Genomic DNA, 24,755 nt, shown 5'->3' with positions numbered 1-24,755 from the left:
TGAGGTTAAAAAAATTTTTTTAAATGTCTCCCCATGTTTTTATTTCATTCAGTTTGTTTGGGTTGTTGCTATTGACTTTGAAACTGACACGCCGGCGAAAACGCCGGTAACGCCTGCGCAGAGAAGAGCAAGCATCGGGAATCTTCAATTCTAAAAATAACAAACACTTGTAGCTGCCGACCTTCCGCTGGACACACATGAATACCGGGGAAAAATATATAATTACTGGGCAGTAAAAATAAATATTGGGCGGTAGTTAACGACAGTTTGACTTTGAAGGACACAATGTTGCAGCTTTTTAGCCAGCGTGTCAGTTTCAAAGTCAATAGCAACTACCCAAACAAACTGAATGAAATAAAAACACGGGGAGACACTTTTTGGCTCACGTAAGTGTAGCCTATGCGATGCTAACTTTTGTCTGTCTGTGCGTGCGTGCGTATGTATGTGTGTATGTCTGTGGTAGAAACTTTAACATTTGAAGACGTCATATTACATTGACGTCACATTATGACGTACGAGGGTTAGACGTCACGCGATGGAATTACTGAAAGTCTCGGTGATTGTTATTTTGAGCGGGCCGAGACTATTTGGCAGTCGTGTCCAGTGCAGACAGACAGATCTAGATTAGTGGGGCTCGTATGTTGCAGACGCACTCATAAATCATTCACATCTTGCAACAAACATCATACTTTGTGGTATTGTTCCTTATAATTATTTAAGGGATTTCAGATACAGAGCCACTTCAGAAATCGTTTTTTTTGTCTTTGATAGGGAATAAAAGGCTGCATTTACAGCAGACGAAATTCGTACCAAAAGCGCTCAGCAGTAAATATTCCCAACTCAGCAAATGTAAAATTCAATGGTTTACCATGCACCAGAAGTTGTCTGCTGATAACACATGCATGACATAAATACTCTTATGGGTATTTTTGTGTTCTGGTATTTAATTTGATCGTTTTTAGAATTGTATACATCCGCAGCATGAAAATTCAAGATGGCGGCCTCCGCAACATTGCGTGTTTTGATTTGAGCGAAAACAACGTTTCTGAAGGTAAGTTTTCAAGAATACGCATCCATTCACCAATGTCACATCATTTTACTGTTTAATTCTCCCCTGGGGTCTGTTATTCATCGGGTGAAGCGCTGAAATGCAGAGTAATCTTGCAATAGCTCATCAAGCTGGATTGTGATGCTGATAGATCTAGATCTATCTGTTGATTACAAGTAAGGAAATCATGATCGCCACGCTGGTGATTTTAAACAGATTAAACGAACTTTGAATAAAAGGCGAGGAGAAAGAGATTGTTCATGGTATGATAAATGATTCGTCCTGCCTACGTTAAGGACTTCCATAAGGTGGGGAGGGGTAGAGTCAAAAACTGAGTGAGGGTAGGCCAGATAGTAGGATGACCAGCTGGAGATAAAAACACTCCACTCCCCATGTCTTTACAGTGTTGTGATCAAACTTTCAAAGACGGTAGGTAACAGACAAAAGCATACAGTGTATGCTAATCAAATGAGATAAGTGGTTTTGAAAAATGAAGAGGTACCGCTCTTTGAGTTTTACAATTTTGGTTTGTTGCTTGTTTCTCATCCTTTTGCTTATTTTAAGTTGACCGTGCATTGGTGTGAATTTTATTTTTACAGGATATATACAAGAGTTACACCACATGCCGGTTCCTGGGAACAAGCGTTCTGCATTTATTCCGGTGCCACAGAAGGGAGCCGATTTCACTAGTACTACTGTATCAAGGTTTGTTACCTAATACATCTTAACAGTAAGATTTTTTTATTTGTATTAATTGGAACATGTTTGCACATCATTTGTAAGCGACCTCTGTGAATTTGATGGGTTTAACGTACGAACCCTCACTATGGTCAACATTCTGTTAGCGACTGTTTGAAGCGAATAAATGTAGCGGTCAGAAAGATTCCAGAATCAGTTGGGTCACTGGAAACTGTGTTTGTTTGTTTTTTAACCTGAAACAGTAAGAATTATACGAATTCATGAAATACAATTTTCTTTCATTTTGGTCTGTTGTGTGAAGACTTGCTAACCCGGCTTTGACCGACTCTCTGAGATAGTAAACATTATTCAAATACATTCAAATAAAAATGTCACTTTTCATCTTTTGTGTGAAGGGTACCACAGGCTGATTTCCTGCACCATGGATGTAGAGGAGGCCAGACAGTCTGCTTCTCATTCCAGCTGTGTTGCGTTTTTTTCTGCTCGTGAAGTGTATCGCCACATTGCCAAAGCCATTGGCCAAGAGAAGTCACCCTGTCTGCCCATTTTGCATAGCCTTACAGGCTGTGACACTATGTCGTTCTTCAATGGTATTGGGGAATCAGAAGGCTTGGGAAGTATGGCAAGCATTTGAAGACGTCACTCAAACTTTCTTCAGGTTGTCTGCTCCTCTTTGTAAGCTGAGTACCACTGACAGGGCAGCACAAGAGCTTTTTGGTGTGCATTTGTAGGACAAAACCAGCAACGTACTGGGTGTAAACAGTGCTAGACGGTACCTCTTCAGTAAAAAGAGCTGCCAAATTGACCATAATCCCCTTACAAGTCAGGTGCTGCTGCAGGACATGAGATTGAGAAGAGCCATCTACCTATTAGACTTCCAAACTCTGTGGGCTGGCAGTTCAAGGCTGGAAAGTGGGAGTCATTCTGGACGAGCTTTCAAGAGATATCCAGCGTGTGCCGAGAACTCATGAGGTGTGCCTGCAAGAAGAGCTGTACAACAAAACGCTGCAAATGCTGCTAAGAAGGACTGCAGAGCACTGCTCTCTGCAAATGTGCTTGCATGCCTGTGAAAACTGTCAGCATCTAAACTGTGCAAAAATATTATTGCACCCATTTTCATACCCCAACTCAAACTTTTATTCCTGTGTCATTTTATTCAAACTGTCTATGCCATTAAAGGCTCGCATCTTCGCTATCTGGCACATTTTTTTTTAACATAATCATTTACGCCGTCAAAATAAGGATACCCTTGACGTGACAAAGAGATGTGACAAAAACTTCGGGTACCTTTTAAAAAGCCGACGACAATTCCTGAGGCACAACTGGGTCACTGGTGTATACGAAGAGAAAGTCAACTTGATTATCCATCCAGAACAGGTTGTTTTATTTCGCCATCTTGCATATTTCTAGTGTTGTGCCATTGTACCTACTGATGTATGTGTCGATCTCACGGATGAGATGTTTATGTGTCAAATTTGAGGGATACCCAAGTCAACTAAAATCCATGTATTTTAGCAATGACCAAGTGGGTTGCGTTGAAACTTTCAGGAATGTGTGTCTACGCACGAGGCGTAGTTCAACCGTTTGAGTACACTTTCAAATCTTCACGAAATAATATTTTAAAAACTGCCACAGGTTTGTTGACTTACATCCCACATATTTTTGACTTCGCATGTATATATGACAGATGGTTGTTTCAAGTACTGCCAAAGTTTCTTTTGAGTATAGACACTTGCCGGAATGTGCTAGTTGTGTAAACACATGAGAAAAAACAACGTTTTCGAAATACAGCGATTATGAATTTTAGTCGACTTTTGAGTTGATACATTACATTTTTATCAGTTTTATTTTGGGGGTACCCTAAATAACCCATGTAAAGGCCACCTTTTATCTTAAAAGTGTTCCAGTTAGCCAAGTTGAGTGCCCTCAATAGCATACATTGAATATAACAGCACAGGAATGAATGTTTTCGTTTTGGTATGAAAATTGGTGCAATATATTTATTTTTGCACAGTTTAGGTAATCCACAAATTCTTCAACCCTGCCACCCACACCGTCCAATCATTCTCTGCACCAACAATACATGTATTGTTTTGTTTAAAAATGTGTTTGTGTTAGTTTCTATTGCAAGAGAATGTCTTGTAGCATCAAAAATGCCTAAATACCCTTTTATTGGCGGCCATTTTGAAAATTGTAAAAAAACTACTGATTTCTTAATTTTTTCACGGTGGCTCTGTATCAGGTTTTGTTAAGCAAAAGTAAATGTCCATTTACGCCAAATTTGCTGTTAATCACATGAAGTGAAATATGCCTAACATACTCAACCGTTTACACTGGCGGCCATTTTGAAAAATTGTTTAAAAACTACCCATTTTTTATTTTTCGCGATGGCTCTGTATCAGGTTTTGTTAAGCACATAAAACTCTTCATATTTGCTTAATTTGGTGTTTGTTGCATGATTTGAATGATTTTGCAACATAGGAGCCCCACTAGATCTAGTGTCTCGCTTTCTTGCACAGTTTCACCCATGCTCTTTCTGTGTGTGTGTGTGTACTGTGTGTGTGTGTATGTGTGACGGAGTGATTGAGTTTGTGTTACTGTTTGTCGATTTCTTACGTGAGCCTTGAAGGCTTCGCCTCTTGTTATTTTTTTATTTTTTTTTTTTTTAATCTCAGTTGCATGCAGGTGGCTGCTACCGCATTTTCGTTTTTATATTTAGTCAAGTTTTGACTAAATATTTTAACATCGAGGGGGAATCGAAACGAGGGTCGTGGTGTATGTGCGTGTGTCTGTGTGTCTGTGTAGAGCGATTCAGACTAAACTACTGGACCGATCTTTATGAAATTTGACATGAGAGTTCCTGGGTATGAAATCCCCGAACGTTTTTTTCATTTTTTTTTATAAATGTCTTTGATGACGTCATATCCGGCTTTTCGTGAAAGTTGAGGCGGCACTGTCACGCCCTCATTTTTCAACCAAATTGGTTGAAATTTTGGCCAAGTAATCTTCGACGAAGCCCGGACTTCGGTATTGCATTTCAGCTTGGTGGCTTAAAAATTAATTAATGACTTTGGTCATTAAAAATCTGAAAATTGTAAAAAAAAATAAAAATTTATAAAACGATCCAAATTTACGTTTATCTTATTCTCCATCATTTGCTGATTCCAAAAACATATAAATATGTTATATTCGGATTAAAAACAAGCTCTGAAAATTAAATATATAAAAATTATTATCAAAATTAAATTGTCCAAATCAATTTAAAAACACTTTCATCTTATTCCTTGTCGGTTCCTGATTCCAAAAACATATAGATATGATATGTTTGGATTAAAAACACGCTCAGAAAGTTAAAACAAAGAGAGGTACAGAAAAGCGTGCTATCCTTCTTAGCGCAACTACTACCCCGCTCTTCTTGTCAATTTCACTGCCTTTGCCATGAGCGGTGGACTGACGATGCTACGAGTATACGGTCTTGCTGAAAAATGGCATTGCGTTCAGTTTCATTCTGTGAGTTCGACAGATACTTGACTAAATATTGTATTTTCGCCTTACGCGACTTGTTTTGTCTTCTCTCTCACCTTTGTTTTTTGAAGCGGGGAGCATCCTTCATGGTTATTTTTTTTTTTAATCAAATGTTTACATGTTTAAGTTAAACTTTATCAATAAACTAATATCATGTTAACCAAAGATTTTTTTTAAACCATTCCTGCCTAAAAAAAAAAAATTAAATCAATTTTGCTATTATAACGTACTCTTTTGCACATGAAGAAAATAAACAAATGCCAAAGAGTAAAAATAAATTACGGGCAGATGGAGATTTGAACTCGACTAAATCACGCATCAGGCGAACGAGAGAACCGTTCGGCCACGGACTCAGTTGAAAAAAAATGGACACTGTAATGCATTAAAGAAGACGCCAGCACGCTTTCACCACAAGCCGGTATGATGGAGCATCAGTTGAAATCAGTCTTTCGCGAGCGGTATCTCGTATTTGTCCGCAATGCATTGGTGCTTAAATGACACCAATGTGTGTGCATGAGGGACATAGATCTACAAACAATATTTTAACAAGATTTATTCAAAATTGACGGTTTTAGAGGAGGCAGGTTTCACGGTATTGATTTCAGCCATTTCCCATTCTCTCACACTTCCAGTCAAACATTAAACTGTGAAATACTGTGAACATGGATGTTATTGTAATTAATTAGGATCAGTACAACACAAAACAAAGAAAAAAATTATACGCAGAGTCTTATTTTCCATAGAAAATCAAGCGAAACGAAAGTTGCCCCCAAAACGTGAAAATCTATCAAACTGTGACAAACTTGATGCAAGCCTGACCCCAGAAAGAAGACAGAAAACCACTAATACAAAATGATTTACATAAATTTTAAACATATGACAGATTTTCACAACAAAGTTCCTTGCCTGAGGCTGTCTATATGTTTGCATGTTGCTGTCCTTGATCAGAACGCCATTTTCACCTAAACCGGCCGGCGAAATGGTTTTTTTTCACATTTCAAGGTCTCCATACACTAACAAAAGTCACATGTTTTGAAAGTGTATTTATGTGTGTACAAGATAAAAATAGATAAGTACTTCTTTATCATTTTTTAATGGCAGAAATAAACTTATACTATCGATACCCCCTAATTTAGAAAACGGCAAGAAGAGCCAAGATACCTGTTTCATTAACAAGGAACACTTTTTTTGTTCATAAAAAGACACTCACTCATTTTGATATAAAATAATAATTAATTGCATACATATATGAATACAGAATGTTAAACAAATCTAGTTTTATTTTAAGTGGAAAAAACACACACCAAAAAACACGCACATAAGTGACGCACACAAACTGAAGGCTTGCCACCAAAGACTGTGGGTACCCTAACTACTCTCCTCACATAGGGAGGGGGGAGATAGAAGGATCCCTAAACAAAGCCTGCCTCAACACGACTTTAGTGCCGTGCCTGCTTGGTCATCCAATTATGCCGTCGAAAAACAGAAACAAAGAAGAACAAGTCGCGTAAGGCAAAAATACAAAATTTAGCCAAGCTGTCGAACTCACAGAATCTGGAACGCCGAAGAAGAAGAAGAAGAAGAAGAAGAACTCACAGAATGAAACTGAACGCAATGCAATTTTTTCAGCAAGACCGTATACTCGTAGCATCGTCAGTCCACCGCTCGTGGCAAAGGCAGTGAAATTGACAAGAAGAGCGGGGTAGTAGTTGCGCTGAGAAGGATGGCTTTTCTGTACCTCTCTTAGTTTTAACTTTCTGAGCGTGTGTTTAATCCAAACATATCATATCTATATGGTTTTGGAATCAGGAACCGACAAGGAATAAGATTATGTGTTTTTAAATTGATTTCGAAAATTTAATTTTGATCATGTTTATATTTTTAATTTTCAGAGCTTGTTTTGAATCCAAATATAACATATTTATATGTTTTTGGAATCAGAAAATGATGGAGAATAAGATAAACGTAAATTTGGATCGTTTTATAACAAAAATAATTTTTTTACAATTTTCAGATTTTTAATGACCAAACTGTCATTAATTAATTTTTAAGCCACCACGCTGAAATGCAATACAGAAGTCCGGGCTTCGTCGAAGACTACTTGACCAAAATTTCAACCAATTTGACAATTCGACAGTAAAAATGTAGTAGCCACTTGCTGGATAATTGTTGGGGGAAGTAAATGTTATACCTATTAGAACATAACAAGAAATTACATTTCAAAGAACTTTGGTATGTTTTATACCGTCTTTTTACATTTATTTTACTTAGCACAATTACATTTTCCCTCATATAGAGAAGTAAAAACATGCCTCAGAAACATTCGAAATTCCTTACAATTTGATATGTTGTTGCTCATTCATTTCTCCAGCAATGGTGAAAATGTGAATATTAAGTCCCATGCCAAAAAATTAAACTGCAGGCTGTTTAACCCAACCCTACCCCCTAAATTTTGCGGTCGTCATTTTTCATTCCCCACATTCATAGACATCAATACATTTCAGAGATGAAAGCAAGCATAGCTTTCATATTTTGCATACTTATACCCTACGATGTCAACAAGGTCACAGGTGAGTTCCAAGACTTTGTAACCATTTCAGTATTTTGCAAAAAACACAAACAAAAAAGGATACAAATCCTATACTGAAAGGGTTGTACATTCTGTCTAAAATCTGGAAAATAGAAGATATTTATTCTTTGAACGGAATGCAGCAAACAGTTTACAGTACAAAGAAGTGTGCATTATTTTATGGAGGTTTTGTATATGAATTGTGTGAGCGCTATTGAAGTTTTAGTATTTAAAGAAGTAAAAACAATGCCTCAGAGATATTCCAAATGCCTTAAAATGTGATATGTTACAGCCCACTTATTTCTAGAGCTATGGTGAAAATGTGAACAAGTCTCATTCAACCCTACCCCCTAAATTTCACCCTCGTCATTTTGCATTCCCCACATTCATAGTCATCAACACTTTTTTTTAGAGATGACAGCAGCATGGCTTTCATATTTCGCATAGTTATAGCCTGGTGTGTCAAAGATATGTTTACTGATATTCAATGACCTTGACCTTCACCCAAGGTCACAAGCGAATTCCAAAGCTTTGTAACCATTTCAGTATTTTGCAAAAACACAAACAGAAAAAAACTATGCTAAGAGGGTGGTAATTATGTTTAAAATCCAGAAAAATTGAAGACATGGATTGTTTGAATGGAATGCAGCGTGAAAAGTACAGAACAAAGAATTTTCACATGTTTTTTAATATGAAGTGTGTGTAACACTATTGCAGTTTGTGAAAAATATGCCTATGAAATGTTCGAAGATCTTTAAAATGTGATATGTTGTAGCACATTCATTTCTGAAACTATGGTACAAATATGAACATCCAGTCCCTGGTTAAAAAAGAAAACTACAGGCAGTTGCCCAACCCTACCCCCTAAATTTCGCGCTCTTCACTTTGGATTCCTCACATTCATGGATATCAACACATTTCTGAGATGGAAACGGGCAGACCTTTCATTATTTGCATGAGCATAGTTTTTGATGACACGTATTTTCACCATCATTTCAATGACCCTAACCTTCACACATGGTCACAATTTACAGTACTTCCAAAAATAGTGATCCCTTCAATATTTTGAGAAAAAAACACAACTACATCCCTACATAAAGAAGATGTGGATTGCTTGAAGAAATGCAGAAGTACAATACTCTTAAAAGCTGTTTTCTCGTTTGAAAAAGTAAACACCGACCCCCCAAAAAAATTTAAAAAATAAATGAAAAAAATGAAAGTCTTTATTTTATTTTTTGTTGTAAGCTGCTCATATTTAACAGATATGATTAAAATGTAAACATCATGTCCCACAAATTACAAACTCAAGTATTTTCCAAAACTGTGTAAACCACTCATATTTAACGGATATGATTTAAATGTAAATATCTTGACCCTGGACAAAATGTACAAACAAGTATTTTTCAAAACCTAAATTTCGTGCAGGCCATTTCTTATCCTTCGTGACATAAGTGTGTGGAATTTTTAGAGATGACAGCGTGCACACACGCACGCGCATTCAAACGCCTGCACGCTCGCACGCAGACATAGGCAAACACGCAAACAAACATGGGCACATGCCAGACTCGAATCACCTCAGGTCTAAGGCCGGGTTTGCCGATGCGGACTGGTTTGTTTGTTTGCTTAACGCCCAGCCGACCACGAAGGGCCATATCAGGGCGGTGCTGCTTTGACATATGTGACCCTCCACCACGAAATGAGTCGCATATGTCACCTCGTGCGGTTCTGCGCTAGGCTTGATATAAGTCCGGAGAGTGTATGGTAACAGCGTGAGGGTCACCTTAGTCACAGGCTTATAACTCAAACAGTTTTCGCTCTTTTCTAAAACGGTTTTCACCACTGGATAGAGCATAAAAAACTCTTTAGGAAAATGTAAAAATATGAAAATCATGCAAAGGTGACATGCGACTCATTTCGTGGTGGAGGGTCACATATAACGTGCGCCACACACAAGACAGAAGTCGCAGCACAGGCTTCATGTCTCACCCAGTCACATTATTCTGACACCGGACCAACCAGTCCTAGCACTAACCCCATAATGCCAGACGCCATGCAGGCGGAGCAGCCACTAGATTGCCAATTTTAAAGTCTTAGGTATGACCCGGCCGGGGTTCGAACCCACGACCTCCCGATCACTGGGCGGACGCCTTATCACTAGGCCAACCGTGCCGGTAAGCGGACTGGTGTGTGTGATATCTGCAATAGCACGTTTTTATGCATGAAACAAACGGCTGTGGTTCACAAGAACTCTAGCGATGGCTTTTGACTGTTGAGAGGAACTGGCGATATGCATCAACCGTCGTCTGCTACGACCCTTGCATGACCCTGCTTCCGGGCTTTTCTTTTTTCAAACTTTCACAACTTCGAATTGTACTGATCTTGTCTTGATGAAACAAGAATTCTTTTATGATTAAAGAATGTTTGTGAAACAAGCTGTCAATTTATTATTTAGATTTTAAAAGTTAGGTCTAGCCACGGTCCAAAAACATTCTGATAATCATCGATCCACGGCTATCGCCAGTTTACATTGATAGAATGAGACCCGTGGGTGAATATGTTCCTCATGTTCGGAGCAATGGACTCAATAAGAAAAGAAAACCACTGTGGATGAATGAAAAAGCATTGGCCAAAGTGAAAAAGAAACGTTCAGCATATCAGAGATATGTGCATGCAAACTAGGGAAGGGGCAGACTACTTATTTTATGCCGCAGGCCAGAAACCAAGCTAAGAAAGACATTGCTGGAGCTGCTAAGAGCAACCCCAAAGCATTCTACGCTTACGCCAAAAGCAAGATGGCCACCCGGGATGGTGTGTCCGATCTAACTGATAAGAGTGGTAAACAAGCAACGAAAGACAGTGAGAAAGCGGATATGCTTAATGACTTTTTCTGTAGTGTGTTCACGAAAGAAAATCTTGACTACGTCCCTGATTGTGAGGGAAGGAAGTTGAATAATGAATTGAATAACATAGACATTGACACGAACGCTGTCCTGAAGTTGCTAAAGGCACTTGACGCCTCGAAGTCAACTGGACCTGATAATATGCATCCAAGAGTGTTGAAAGAATTGGCTGACGTTTTAGCTGAAGTTTTAGCGATTGTTTTTAGGGCATCGCTAGCTGAAGGAACAGTACCATATCAGTGGAAGCAGGCAAATGTAACACCCCTTTTCAAGAAGGGCTGTAAGAGCAGTCCAGGCAACTACCGCCCAGTGAGTTTAACAAGCATACCATGCAAACTGTTAGAAAAGTTGATAAGAACCAGTGTTTTCTCTCATTTGGCAGCCAACGACTTGTTATCAGATTGCCAGCATGGTTTTGTGGCAAACTTAATTAGCGTCATTGAGGACTGGACAGATAGCTTAGATGATGGAGTACCGGTTGACGCTGTGTACCTTGATTTTGCTAAGGCATTCGATTGTGTTCCGCATGTGCGGTTACTGAAAAAATTAGAAGCATATGGTATCCATGGACTTGTCAAAAACTGGATCGGTGATTTTCTAAGTGATAGAAAGCAAAGGGTGAAGGTCAATGGGTCTATGTCGGACTGGAAAGACGTGACAAGTGGAGTGCCCCAGGGCAGTGTGCTGGGCCCGGTTTTATTTGTTATATACATTAACGATCTCCCTGAGGTTGTGAGCAGTCTGTGCAGCATGTACGCTGATGATACGAAAGTGTACCGACAAATCAGAACGTGTGAAGATAGCAAGGAACTCCAGAGGGATTTGGACAGTTTGGTCGACTGGGCAGACAAGTGGCAGATGCGCTTTAATGCAGATAAGTGTAAGACATTACAGTTCGGTACAAAAAATCAGAAACTTGTGTATAATATGAGAAAACCTGGCAGCGTGGACAGAGTTGATCTGGAAAGCTCAAGTGCAGAAAAGGACCTTGGGGTCAATGTACTGACAGTGAATTGAAATTCTCAAAGCACGTGGAAACACAAGTCAACAAAGCAAACAGAATCCTGGGTCTCATTAGACGGTCTTATGAGCATTTGGACGCAGAAACGCTAAGACTTCTCTTTGTTGCACTTGTACGGCCTCATCTGGAATTTGCAAATGTGGTGTGGAGTCCCCGACTCGAGAAAGATAAAAATTTGATTGAAAGCGTGTTAAGAAGAGCCACGAAGTGTATTCCAGGGTTGAAGACCTTGAGTTACGACTGAAGAGCGTTTGAGAGTCTTGAAAGTTCCAAGCATGTGCTATAGGTGTATCCGGGGAGATATGATTGAAGCATACAAATTCGTGCATGGATACTACGATTGCAAGAACCCACTGGAGCTGAATAGCCTGTGTAATACCCGTGGACATCAGTTCAAGCTCAAGAAGAAACAATGCAGAACATTTCTCCGACAATCTTTCTTCACGAACAGAATCATAGACACATGGAACTCCTTGGACAAGAATGTGGTAGAAGCGCCGACAATGAACAGTTTCAAAAATCGCTTGGACAATGCACTGAAAGACTATTATATGTATAGCCCAAATATCAGTATGCCTCTCACTACACCAGCCAAGAAAAAGTTAGGCTAGGATAGCAACTGATCAAAAGATCAGACAAAGGCTTAACAGCCTAAGTATTCACGACTTTTTTCCGTGACCTTTCGTATTTCATGGGGGCTGCCATTTTGGTTTTGATGCGCTTCCTTTTCCGGTTTACGTATTTTCCGGTTTAACATAGCATTTGCGTTTTTTTGTCAGAAGAGTGATATTTGGTTATGAAGGAAGTCAAGTCCGCCATTACCTGCAACCTCAGTTGAGTGTTTACTTTGAACTTAAACTTGAACCGTAACAGTGTGTAGCCAGTTCGCAAGACCTGTTCATCTTCCTACCAGTTCCAACTGTTGTTATTAATGGGTCGCGCAGCTGGAGGAAGTGTTTATTTTCATTTGGAGCCCAACTTCAGTTCAAAACCAGTCAAGAACTGGCCTTGACATTCGTTTGGAACTTAGTTCAACGAGTATTTTCTCGAACGTAACTTTTGACCCAGCTGGTTGGCATCATGAATTAGACGTACACCGGCAGTTATAAATCATGTTGTGCAAAAGACTGTAAAGAAGTAGAAAATTGTGGAAAATCGGGAATGCTTTCTCAGTTTGTGCACCCTGGCAACATTCATCAGGAAAAAAACTGCATATGCCTTCCTCTGCAAAACAAAAGTCGCGCGAAGAATGCTGAACGGGCAGCGACGACTAGCTGTTCTTCTTCAAAGTAATAAACTACCCCCCAAACCCTGCAAGTTTGTGCGATTTACTTTGTGGACATGAAGCCAGCAGAGGGCTCAGGAATGCCCACTTAATTCCTTGATTTTACTTCCGTCACAAGAACTAAAAGAACATTCAATGTTCGTTAAATCTGTGGATCAAGTGACTCTAGAAGCGGAGGAAATGAAAATCACCGGCAGATCTGTACAAGATGTTGAATTCTGCCAGGGAAACGAAGCCGCTGTCACGGCAGAGAAGTCTCCGCCTACGAAAGTCGGTAGATCTAGAGCAAGGTAAACATACGTTTTTCAACGCTTGTTCACAAACACACACACACACGTACACAAACACACACACGCTCACACCATCACACACACACTTATGAAAGAGATGGAACAGCTGATCGAGTGATGACAATGTTGATTGATAAGTATTTTTTGGTGCGGTGAACTTGAGGCAATATTGTTCTATCAATCCATCAATATATTTTACACTTTCACCCCAGAAATGAAGCACGTGTACACATATTGAACAAAAGAACCATTTTAAGCTTCCATTGGTATTGTTTCCTCTTTTTTTTGCAGACATGTTGGCAGGAAGTGAGTGTTTCACCCCACTCTTGCAAGGTAGGTTGATCACTGATGACAAGTTCTGATTGTTTTTCCTTTTTAATATTAAACGGATGACAATCCGTACTCTGCAGATGGATCTAACCGAGATGGATCTAACCGATACACGGAAGCAACATTGGGAACACACTGTTATTCAGTCTGTGAATAGTTCATGTGTGAGGGGTATTACTGCAAGTACGTTCACTAATGTAGAGAAATAATTTTGGACTCAAACTTCAAGTTAAATTGTTTCTGCTGTCAGAGCCATCTTTCTGAAGGAACAATATTTTACATGCCACTGGATTGTTGTATATTCCTTATTTTGCAATGACAGGCTCAGCTTTCATTTGATTGTAATGTGTTTCTTATTTGAAGCTTTGTAGTTTGTATCATAAAAGCTCTGTAGAAGTGTTGCACTTGTTTTGCAGACTGCATTAGGCGTGGTAGCTATTGCACCTCCCCCCCCCCCCCCCCACCTATTTATCTAACACACCCACCCACACACATACACAGGGTGCTGACAAAGGATCTTTTTCTCATTCTCCTTCAGGCCATCACTTAATTTCTTGCAGACTGAGGAGCAGAGGATGTTTGAGCCGCTCCTAAACCTGAGGCACACAAGCCACAAGGTAAATAAGGTATCAGTATAAAAACAAATGTTTTCACTTTGATTTTTATCGCATCATTTTTTTTTAATTAAACTCTGTAAATTGTGGCAATTACACATTATGCTAATAACATTATTATGAAGAATGAAGATTTTCAACTTATCATTGAAGAAATGAAATCAAGCATTTTTGTTCATTCTGTATTTGATTATTATTTTCCAGTCTTTGGGTTGGCATAGTGGGTGAAATAAGGGTGAGGAGTGTCGGTTGGTGTTATTTTTTCGGTCTTGGTGATGTAATATTTTTCCCACGGTATTCATGGTTATGTTTGACTTTTGTGCAGATTCCAGAACAGCCTCTTAAACTGAAAAGCTACAAGGTCAACAATATAAACAGGTTACTGGTGTCTCAGGCATTGATGTTTTTAAAAAGATTTGCACAGCAATTTATGTGTTTGTAAACAGATAATGAAAATAAAGCATAACAACTTTTATATTTTGTAAGTGGAATTAAATGTTTTCATTTTTTATTTTGAAGTGTTTTTGTATTCAGGTTTTATTGGATGGGTGGGAGGGGGGGGGGGGGTGGTTTTGGTGGTTCTGACTTTTTATGATGTAAGGATTTTTTTCCTTAATTAGTTATTTAATTAGTTTATGTAGGGGGGGGGGGGGCGTGGGATTTAAAGTGTATTTCTGGCTTTCGGAGAGGTGCTAAATCTGTTAAAATGGAAATGAAATAAAACAATTGGTGGTGAGGGTTATTACAAAAAAAGTAAGGATTATTTCTCATACCTTTTTATTTTTTACCCAAAAATTATGTTACTGAAATTATTCATTAATTTTTAAAGAGGCAGACTGTGAGACAGGTGATGTAATTGAAGTTAGAATATCATGAGATGTTACTTACTTTCTTTACAATATCATCTAATTTGACAGTCCGACACTGAAGACTGCAGACTTCATGGCAGCCACTGACCTGACGATATGACAGCCATGAATTGAATATCAAACGCAGAAGAAGAAAAAGAAGAAGACAGTCCAACAGGAAAATAATTCTGGTATGCTCATAATTTCTATGCCAGTTTGAAAAAAGTCATGAATTGAAGTTTACCCAGGTTAGACATTAGCATGTCGTAATTGTGACAATGAATGTATCCGTAAACGCACCAATAGACTTACTTTGAAAAATTGAAGTCATGCATCGTCAATATGACTACAATCACAAACTGAATAAGGGGAAATCATGTCAATTTGGTGGTCTGGATCATCAGCTGTTGCTCATTCGCTATAATGGTCTACTTGACAAAGCCCGTCTTCATGTGCTTCTTTGTTTCTTTATACCTAGTGTAGACAACATGTAGGCGTTTGCAGACTGTTTATTGTATTGCTGTTGTTTGTTTGTGAGTAAAACTATGGTGTGACCTCAATTGTTTGAAATTTGTTGTGTATGTTCTACTTTGTGTAAGGTGTTTCTCCATGCCCCCAGAAGAACCGACATTATATTAAAACCTTCATACCCTGAAAATACTTGCATACTAGATGTTGTTTCTTATTGTAATGATTGGGGACAGGCAAGCTCTTAAATTGTGCAAGCCATCAGAAAACTGTCAAGTCTGATTTGCTAGAACAAGCGATATTAACACGTTATTAAGATGAATATTTGATTAAATATGTGCAGGAACTACTTCAGCAGATTCATATGGCCAGTCTCACAATGCAAGGAAGGTGAGTAAATTGAATTATGTCTCTCCCACCTGTTCTGTGTTTAGTGTCAGCCGTGATTGCCTGATGAGAATTTGAAAACATGTTGCTAACTAACATGAACCCAACCATGAAACGTGATGTAGGTGAGTAGCCCATCTAGAAAAACGAACCTGTTCTAATTCCGAATTAGAACAGGTTCTTTTTTCTAGATGGGCTACTCACCTACATCACGTTTTATGGTTGGGTTCATGTTAGTTAGCAACATGTTTTCACATAGAAAATGGTGGGCACCTGAACAAATATCTGCACATTACAATGAAGTCTTACTTTTTAATCTGATGGTTTAATAACCCCCAAAAACCCAACCAACCAGCACCCCCCCCCCCCCCCCCCCCACCCCCACCCCTCCAAGAAGAAGCTCACATAACTACCAACTACACAATTTCATTACAGAATCAAACAATGGGAAGAATCAGGATTCAGCAGTGCTAGGTCGTTGGGGGGGATAGCTATCACTAGGCACTCAGCAATGAATAGTTGAGGTTTTCACGGACATTAACAAAATCCGGTAACCTACGGACAGTAAATTTCACAGGGAAGGGAACAAGAACGTCAAAAATGGAAAAGTATGTTTTTTCTTTCAAACCATTGATAGAGCTCTGAAGCTTCACACAAGTTTTGCAGAGAGAGCACTCGGCCTCTTCATTTTTGGCACTAAAACATGCGCACACACAAAAAGAAAGTTTTTAAAAAGTGGCACCGATGTATTCTCACACTCACAGCCTTAGAATATTGCAGTTTGTATGTTACCAAATTGAGGCATGATTTTACTCCATACCTGACCAAATCTGCGACAGTCGGGCAAACTTCTTACAAGTCGGATTGGGCCTTCAATCAAATACTCAGAAACCAGCAGCTACTTTAAGTAATACTAGTTTTGTTGTTATTTTTTACAGCTTGTACTGAATGTGTTTTCTTTTATCTCCTCAGAATCGAGTCAGCCAGAGAAAGACCATTGAGAGGGAGAGCGCACAGTAAAGCATATATGGCATGCACTTCGGTGGACCAGTGCCATCATCTTCATAACAAGAGATGCAGATCATATTTTCTTATGTTTAAGTATAGCTGTTTGCAAAAGTATTTGACGATTCTTGGGTACGACTTTCGTGTTTAATCCTATTAGCTTGTGTACAGCCCCAAAATCTGTTTTATTTTGATTTATCATTTATAGTTTGAATTTTTTTTTAATGGAATTAGTCCAAATGTAAATACATCTAAGGTTGCAATATTGTTTTTTTGTATATATACCCTTAAAACTACCTCTTCGTGTAAACAAAATTTAATTGTAAAAAGAAGTGTTTCTTCAAGGGAGATAATTTGAAGCGAATTTTTTTTTTAAATCAGTAAAACTGCGTAGTGACATCCTCAATTAAATAAAAAGAATAAGGAATAAAGGTATACACACAGGTTGTACCCATTTTCTTGATTGCACTGCTTTTAAGTAGAAAGCTTTTTTTTCTCAGAATTATTTTACAAATAAAATTCAAGGGAGGCAATTGATATGATAAAAAGGAAGACTTTTTTTTCTTAGAATACTGTACACATTTAGTAAAGTATAATTTACAAGACAAAACACAGGGTTTTTTGGGTTTTTTTCTGTGCCTACTACTTGACAAGAGAACCACGAGATTTTTGTGCAGATTATTTAAAATTTTCTGTACAGTATATTTTACAAAGACAGATCCATACAATATACATAATTTTGTAATAGATGTTTTCAATTTGTAGGTATGTTTTTTTTTTTAAATCAACAGTTCGGATAGCCACAACAAGTGTGTATGTCTTGTGATTTGAGAGCTTTAGCACTGGATGCTTAGAATCCTCTTGATCATTTACTTCAGTAGGTAAAGCCACCTTCTCCAAAATCTTCTCTCCTATTCTGTGCTTACTACAGTGGGTTTGACAAGAGAACCACGAGATTTGTTTTTGTACATATGTTGCTTTTATCAGGGGTGGGCACCTGTCGCATTGTCGCATTTTTTTGCGACAAGGGAAGCCGATTTTGCGATAGGCGAAATTGCGACAAGTTGCGACAGAGTGCTCTTTTTAAATTTGCTATGTGTTTTTTTCCCCAGATCTATTTTAGCTGATTCCAAGGCTGATCAATCGGTGGTGTGTAGCCTGACCATATCGAGCACTCTTTGGCACTCTTCTGTTCTGAAGTCTGGAAAAGTCGTAAAATTAAGGTTATCCCAGATGAGATGTTTTTGCTGTTTTAGTGTTTTGGTTAGCGTTCAGGTGTTTGAACAGTAAATCGGCTGAGGCCTTTCGATCTACAACAGTGGGTACCAACAGGTGTATGCCCAAGTGTATTGACTGGTATGTTAAGTGTATGTTAAGGGGCAAACAGGCGATTTTCCACAAAAATCAGTGACAAAATCTGCTGCCAGAAACTGGCAATTATCACCCTCAGAATGCACCAGATTATAATTACATATTCTTACGCCGAATCACATGATTTGCATTGACCCACTTCGATGCTTAGGTTATGATAAAAGCTACCCCGTCTAGGTATAAGGGGAGCAACCCCAACTAAAAAAGTGACTGCACCAGCATGACTGGCACCCTGGGTTACGTCCCATGCAGCACACTACGTCATCAATGGTGCTGGTCACGTGATACCCCTTCAATCGACTACTATCACTCAAGGGTGACGGTTGTGTTTGCTTTTGCTCTGGCTTGTTTTGTGTCTACGGCACCCACTGGCCTCGGCCCCCGTCTACTTCTTGCTGGCTTGCAGCTGGTGAGATCGTTCATATTTTCTTGTATGTTTTATTGCTTCTGCTGTGAATTTCACATGTCCGTTGGACTCTGAAGTTTTCAGCAGTTGTTTGGCTTCCTCACGGTCGCCATTTGCATTAGCACGTTGTCTGGCTTCTGTTGTTTTAGTCCGTGTTCGGTCTATTAACGCTGTTGTAGCTTGCTTTGTAGCTGCCGTCGGTAGCTTTTACGCATGTGCTTTTCTATTGCTTGCTTACTTCTGAAATGTTTGTGTCTGTACGGACTTGATTATTTTCAGACTTGTGGCTTCCTCCTTGGTCGCCATGTTTAGTTAGCATGTTGTTGTTATGTTGATTTTTTCGTCCGTACTCGGACGCTTAACTCTTCGTATAGCTAGTTGTTTAGCTGCCTTTGGTAGCTCCTAACTGGTTTTAGCTGCCCTCTTTGCTGGCTTCTGAAAGGTTGGCGTCCGTTCGGACTTTGCTAGTTTCAGTTGTTTGTTTATTTTTCTCTCGGTGCTTACATGGCCGTTAATGAGAATTAGAGGGAGCTAAGGCCGAGGGTTAGGGCTTGGGCCCTGCTAAGCTCTATCCCTCAGCAGCCTCTTCTTTTGAAGAACTCCGTTGTTGTTCATGTTGGCACAATTTTAGGCAATTTTTACGTTGTTCTGTGCCGTTTTTCTGTTACGGACGATTGGCCGTCTGGCTCTCAGCCGTCCGTCTTGGCCTCTAAGGCTGTCGTTTTACGTCTGTTTCGGCTCCAGAGTCTAGGGCTCTGGGGCCAGTTTCATATACGCGCTCTTAGGCGTTCCTAGGAATAGGGCCTTAAGAGCTCTTAGCTGAGAGTGGGACGAAAGTTAGGAACGACGCGTTTCATGATCCATCTTTGGGATCGCTCTTTGCAAAGAGCGAGCAAAGCGCTATTTTTAGTGGCTAAACGGAGTTTCCCGATTAGTTACGTCACATCAGGTTGAAGGTCACAACATCCGGTTGAAAGCAGACGAAAAGCTGATGATAACATCGATCCAAACAAAGTAAGGACACATTTACACATACAGAAATAATAACCCTCCTTTCCAATGTTAACAAAAGCAACGCGATCGTGGAGGCTTGTTTTTCTAGCCCCGTTACAAAACGAATAAAACATGAGACTTGGTACCTGTACATACGTATGTATGTAGATCTAGATCTGAATGACGTCCTTGACATCGTCCAAAATGAATTTTCTAGGCCTCAAATTTGTTAATAACTTCTACATCTGTGGACCGTATCACTTGATATATAGGATACTTAAACTTCAGTCTATGCATGACCCTTCTACAAATTGACAAATTTTTAGATCAAATGGTCTGACTTTTGTGCATTTTCAAAAAAGGTTGCCAAATTCGGGGATCGACTCAACAGCACGAGGTTTGAAATTGAGCAGTCGCCGAACTAACCCGATTTCAGCACTCAAGATTGTTAGCTTTGGGATAATTTGAATGACTTAGTATACCTGAATCAACATCAGACAGTCAGTTATTTGAATATAGCAATTAAAAGCCGGATCAGGGCATTTCAAATGGATGCCGGGAAAGCGTTCCTGTCACTGATAAATGAATCAGTTTTGCGTGGCATTGCGAAAGTGTAACTGTACAACGAAGGGTTTATTTTTTCAGTCATTTGAGTTTAGCAAATATGTTCATAGTTGTGCATACACTTCAGTTCATCCACGACCATTCTACACAGTTTCGAGTCTCTAGGTATAATGATCGGACATTTACCTTTTCTACAAAATGTGTTTCAAATTACCCCTCCGAAATTGTGAGTGGCACGAAAGCTTTGCTGTTTAGGGAGCTGTAACTGCTTTCTTTAGGTCACCGATGATCTAAGGGGGTGAAGGGGGTGTTTGTGTATTCTCAGATATTCAGATAATCCAAACAGTAAAAGTCTGGAGGGTTTAAATCAGGTAAGTATTGCTACCGCTAAATGTCAAACCTTGTTCTGTTGAGACGATCGTCGAATTTGGAAACTTTGTTTCGAAATTGCACAAACGTCAGACCATTTGTTCTACAACATTGCCAATCAAGGGAAGGGTCATGCATAGGCTGAAGTTTATGTCCCCTAAATATATAGTGATCCGGTCAAGAGATGTAGAAGTAATTAGCAGTTGTGAGGGTTGCAGTTTTCTTGGGTCACTCTGTACGTGTCTTGTGCCATTTTGACAACATTGTGTGTGTGTTTGATTGATCTGCACCTTGCATCGATCTGCGACTGCGTAAGGCTTTGCTGACAGAGAGGGAGTTTTTTGTGGTTTTTTTTTTGTGTTGTCAGGTCAAAGTTGTTAAATTTATCTCGCGTACTTGTCATGCAATTGTGACGTAAATAAAAATGTATTTCATTCAGACATCACAGACTGGGTGTCAAAATATGTGTGGGTGTTTTAGTTTTTACATAGATCTATATGAATTATTTTCTGTACTTATGAAGACATTGACTCTGCAATAATCAGTCGTGATAGGTCATACTGAAGAGAGAGAGAGAGAGAGAGAGAGAGAGAGAGAGAGAGAGAGAGAGAGAGAGAGAGAGAGAGAGAGAGAGAGAGAGAGAGAGAGAGAGAGAGAGAGAGAGCATTGGTCAGCATATGATCCTACGGATGGTCATTTCAGTAAGAAAGCATTATTTGTATATCTTGACACAGACACACAAGCACACACACAGACTTTTATCTCCAAGCAGTTATTAAATGCCAACAAGAAGCATGGAACCCAACAAAACATCATTCAAATCTTTCTGATCATTCACATCTGACTTTATTTCAAGGCGATGCATCGATTTTCACCACAACTTAACACGAGAAATAGCAGGGTTTTATTGTTTGACCTTTTTCTGGTTACCTTTTACATACCTTCCTAACACTGTAAAGCATCAATCATAAACACCAACACGAATGCGTTTATATTTGTACATTGGATAATTATTAATTGCAGACTATGAGGCTTTTGTTGATTACATTCAGTCACTGCCACCTGTGATCATCCAAAAATCAATCAATCAAAACTGCCTTTAGACATGTACCCAAAAGTAAAAAAAAATTTCTTTCCAGATAGCCATAAACGCCATAAATACCGGACTATGAATCCCATAATGTAAATGGGGTGGTTGACAAGATAGTTTGCATAACAAGGATTTTTTTTATATATATACAGCTGTATCAGATACACAGAGGATGGCCAGGTGAAACCTTAAAATAGAGTACGAACATATTCTTTATTTGAAAGAGAATTTTAAAAGGCCCCTCTCCTCCTCCCCTCCCAGTGTTTGTCCAAGTGTAAGACTTGTCTTATCCCACCAATCCATGCAAAAGACAGTCCACATCTGTGATGATGAGAACAATTCTTTGACATGGAAAGATTGTGCCTTTAAAATATAAGTACCATGTCAAAATCCAGATCACAGGTTTGTTGCCAATGTTTACTTGCCCAATTTCACAAGGCACATTGAGTCAGACTGTGTGAAGTTCATGCGATACAGTATCAGATAGTAGACATGTACATTAATATTCAAAGCATAAGGTATGTATTTTGTTTTTACCTGATTAAAAGTTCAACCTGACAAAGCATATTCGAATATGTTTTATAGTTTTTGTTTGTTACTGAAGAATGTTTAAAAAATAATTTAGTATTATTGAAAAAAACCAATATTCTTGGGCTTGTTGTTCCAAATTCATGGGGTGACTGAGTTAAAATATTTTTTATTTACTTGTTGTTTCTTTTTATATTGGTTTGGGGAATAGCTACCAGCTTGTTTATGGCTATGTGAGACAAAGTTACATACACAATTTTCTTATCAATCTTTTATTATATGAAGTCTTATATCGCGCGCGTATCTCCAGACTCAGACTCAAGGATCTATTTATGCCGTGTGAGATGGAATTTTTTACACAGTACATCACGCATTCACATCGACCAGCAGATCGCAGCCATGTCGGCGCATATCCTACTTTTCACGGCCTATTATTCCAAGTCACACGGGTATTTTGGTGGACATTTTTTATCTATGCCTATACAATTTTGCCAGGAAAGACCCTTTTGTCAATCATGGGATCTTTAACGTGCACACCCCAATGTAGTGTACACGAAGGGACCTTGGTTTTTCGTCTCATCCGAAAGACTAGCACTTGAACCCACCACCTAGGTTAGGAAAGGGGGGAGAAAATTGCTAACGCCCTGACCCAGGGTCGAACTCACAATCTCTCGCTTCCGAGCGCAAGTGCGTTACCACCCAGTCCTTTATTTGTTCATGCAAGGCAGGTATTACTATTGACATTGGATATACACTCTGCCAAAAAAATATGTTGCACCCATTTTCGTACCCCCACTAGACCATTCATTCCCGTGTCAATTCATTCAAACTTTCTTTGTCATTAAAGGCCATCCACTTGGCTATCTGGCACACTTTTGGAATCAAAGATTCATTTTACATGGGTTACATGATCGCCTCTTAATTAAGGGTACCCCCCAAAATCGACCCTATAATAACGTTAGGCACTAATTATACATCAAAGAAAATTCAGAATAGGCACAATTTGGCAACTTTAACATACGAGGATAAAGCCAAATCAATTATTTTACCTTTAAATGCCATTGAACGTTTAAATGAATAAACACGGAAATGAATGTTTTAGTTAGGGTACAAAAATGGGTGCAATAAGGCATTAAGTTTGCCTTCAAAGTGTGTATGATTCAGAAATACTAGTCACTGTGTGTTGAACTGGGACACCTAAGAACAAGGTTGGGGTTAAAATCAAAATTCAGAAAATTGTCACAGTACTATCCCCTCTCTTTTTTAGGTCACAGAATTAATTATTCAATTTACATAGACAAACTTAAAAACTCAATATCTTCAACAACAACAGTCCGAAAATCAATGTGGCTTTAAATTTCATCGCAATTGAGTACACTGAAGAGCACAAGTCAACGGAAATTACGAGAAACAGTGATCAAAATGGTGCATATTCCAAGGAAGTTGAGGGCAGGAACTACCATAAAATACACCGGTTTTTCTCTTCAAGTCATTTGACCACAACTTTTGAAAAATTATCTTTTAACACAAACAAAGTAATTTGAACTACTCAGTCAGGCTGATGTGGGTTGCAAACGACCCATATGGAATTCCGTAAGGAATTTTACGCTGTGTATTCTAATTGGGATGGTGTAGGTCATGTACGACCCATACTAGGCCTAAAAAAAAAATAGGTGTGGTTACGGTAACCCGACCTACCCTATTTTTAGGGGCCGATCCTATAACTTTTTATTACATTTGTCAAAAAAAAACAAAAAAAAACCGAGTGCAAAAAACGCAATGAAAGCGAAAGCGCCCGTGTCGCACACTTATTTCCCTGTCAAGTACCGTACTTTCCGGGTCATAAGGCGCGACTTTTTTCCTCGAGTTCGACCCCTGCGTCTTGTATAACGAAGCCCTAATCCGTGTATGAAATACAAAAAAATCAAAGAGACCGCTTGAGCACCAGTCAAACAACTTGTGATAATGCATGTTTCAGCTACTAGGTACTGCCCTGCCTTTGATCTGGCGGCACACACAGATTTCCACTCTGTTAAACTCGGTCACTGACCGGTCACTGACCCCGATGCAGGAAGTGTTTCCTCTCTCAGATATGACAGGGGAACCACCTCTCATGGCAAAAACTGGGTCATTGACCCCTGGGAAGAAGGTCGTGTCTTTTAACAAGGCCACCCAGCTATCACAATGCCTTTGGTCACTGACCCCGATGCAGGAAGTGTTTCCTCTCTCAGATATGACAGGGGAACCACCTCTCATGGCAAAAACTGGGTCATTTTGGTGCGCCCTATTGGCCCCCTGCGTCCAATGGGTGACTGGATTACAATTTTTTTTTTTTTTTAAAGAAGGGGGTGCGTCTTAGATAACAAAGCGCTTTGTCACCCGGAAAGTACGGTAGGTTTAATTTGTACACATTAGAAAAAAAAGTTTAAAAAAAAAAAAGTGATT

At 39.2% G+C, this 24,755-nt stretch overlaps 1 long non-coding RNA gene across 1 annotated transcript; it reads left to right on the top strand.

The window, feature by feature from the left end:
* The first annotated feature begins 12,424 nt into the window (after nt 1-12,424).
* On the top strand, nt 12,425-21,020 carry LOC138976084 (uncharacterized). The gene is made up of 6 exons (XR_011458867.1): nt 12,425-13,337; nt 13,629-13,670; nt 14,206-14,284; nt 15,199-15,320; nt 15,941-15,987; nt 16,957-21,020. It is a non-coding gene; the product is annotated as an uncharacterized lncRNA (long non-coding RNA).
* The last annotated feature ends 3,735 nt before the right edge of the window (nt 21,021-24,755 follow it).

The sequence above is a fragment of the Littorina saxatilis genome, linkage group LG9 (assembly GCF_037325665.1).
Source record: "Littorina saxatilis isolate snail1 linkage group LG9, US_GU_Lsax_2.0, whole genome shotgun sequence".
In the NCBI taxonomy this organism is placed as follows: Eukaryota; Metazoa; Mollusca; class Gastropoda; order Littorinimorpha; family Littorinidae; genus Littorina; species Littorina saxatilis.
Note: the sequence above shows the minus strand (reverse complement) of the source record. Positions and strands in the feature narration are given on the sequence as shown.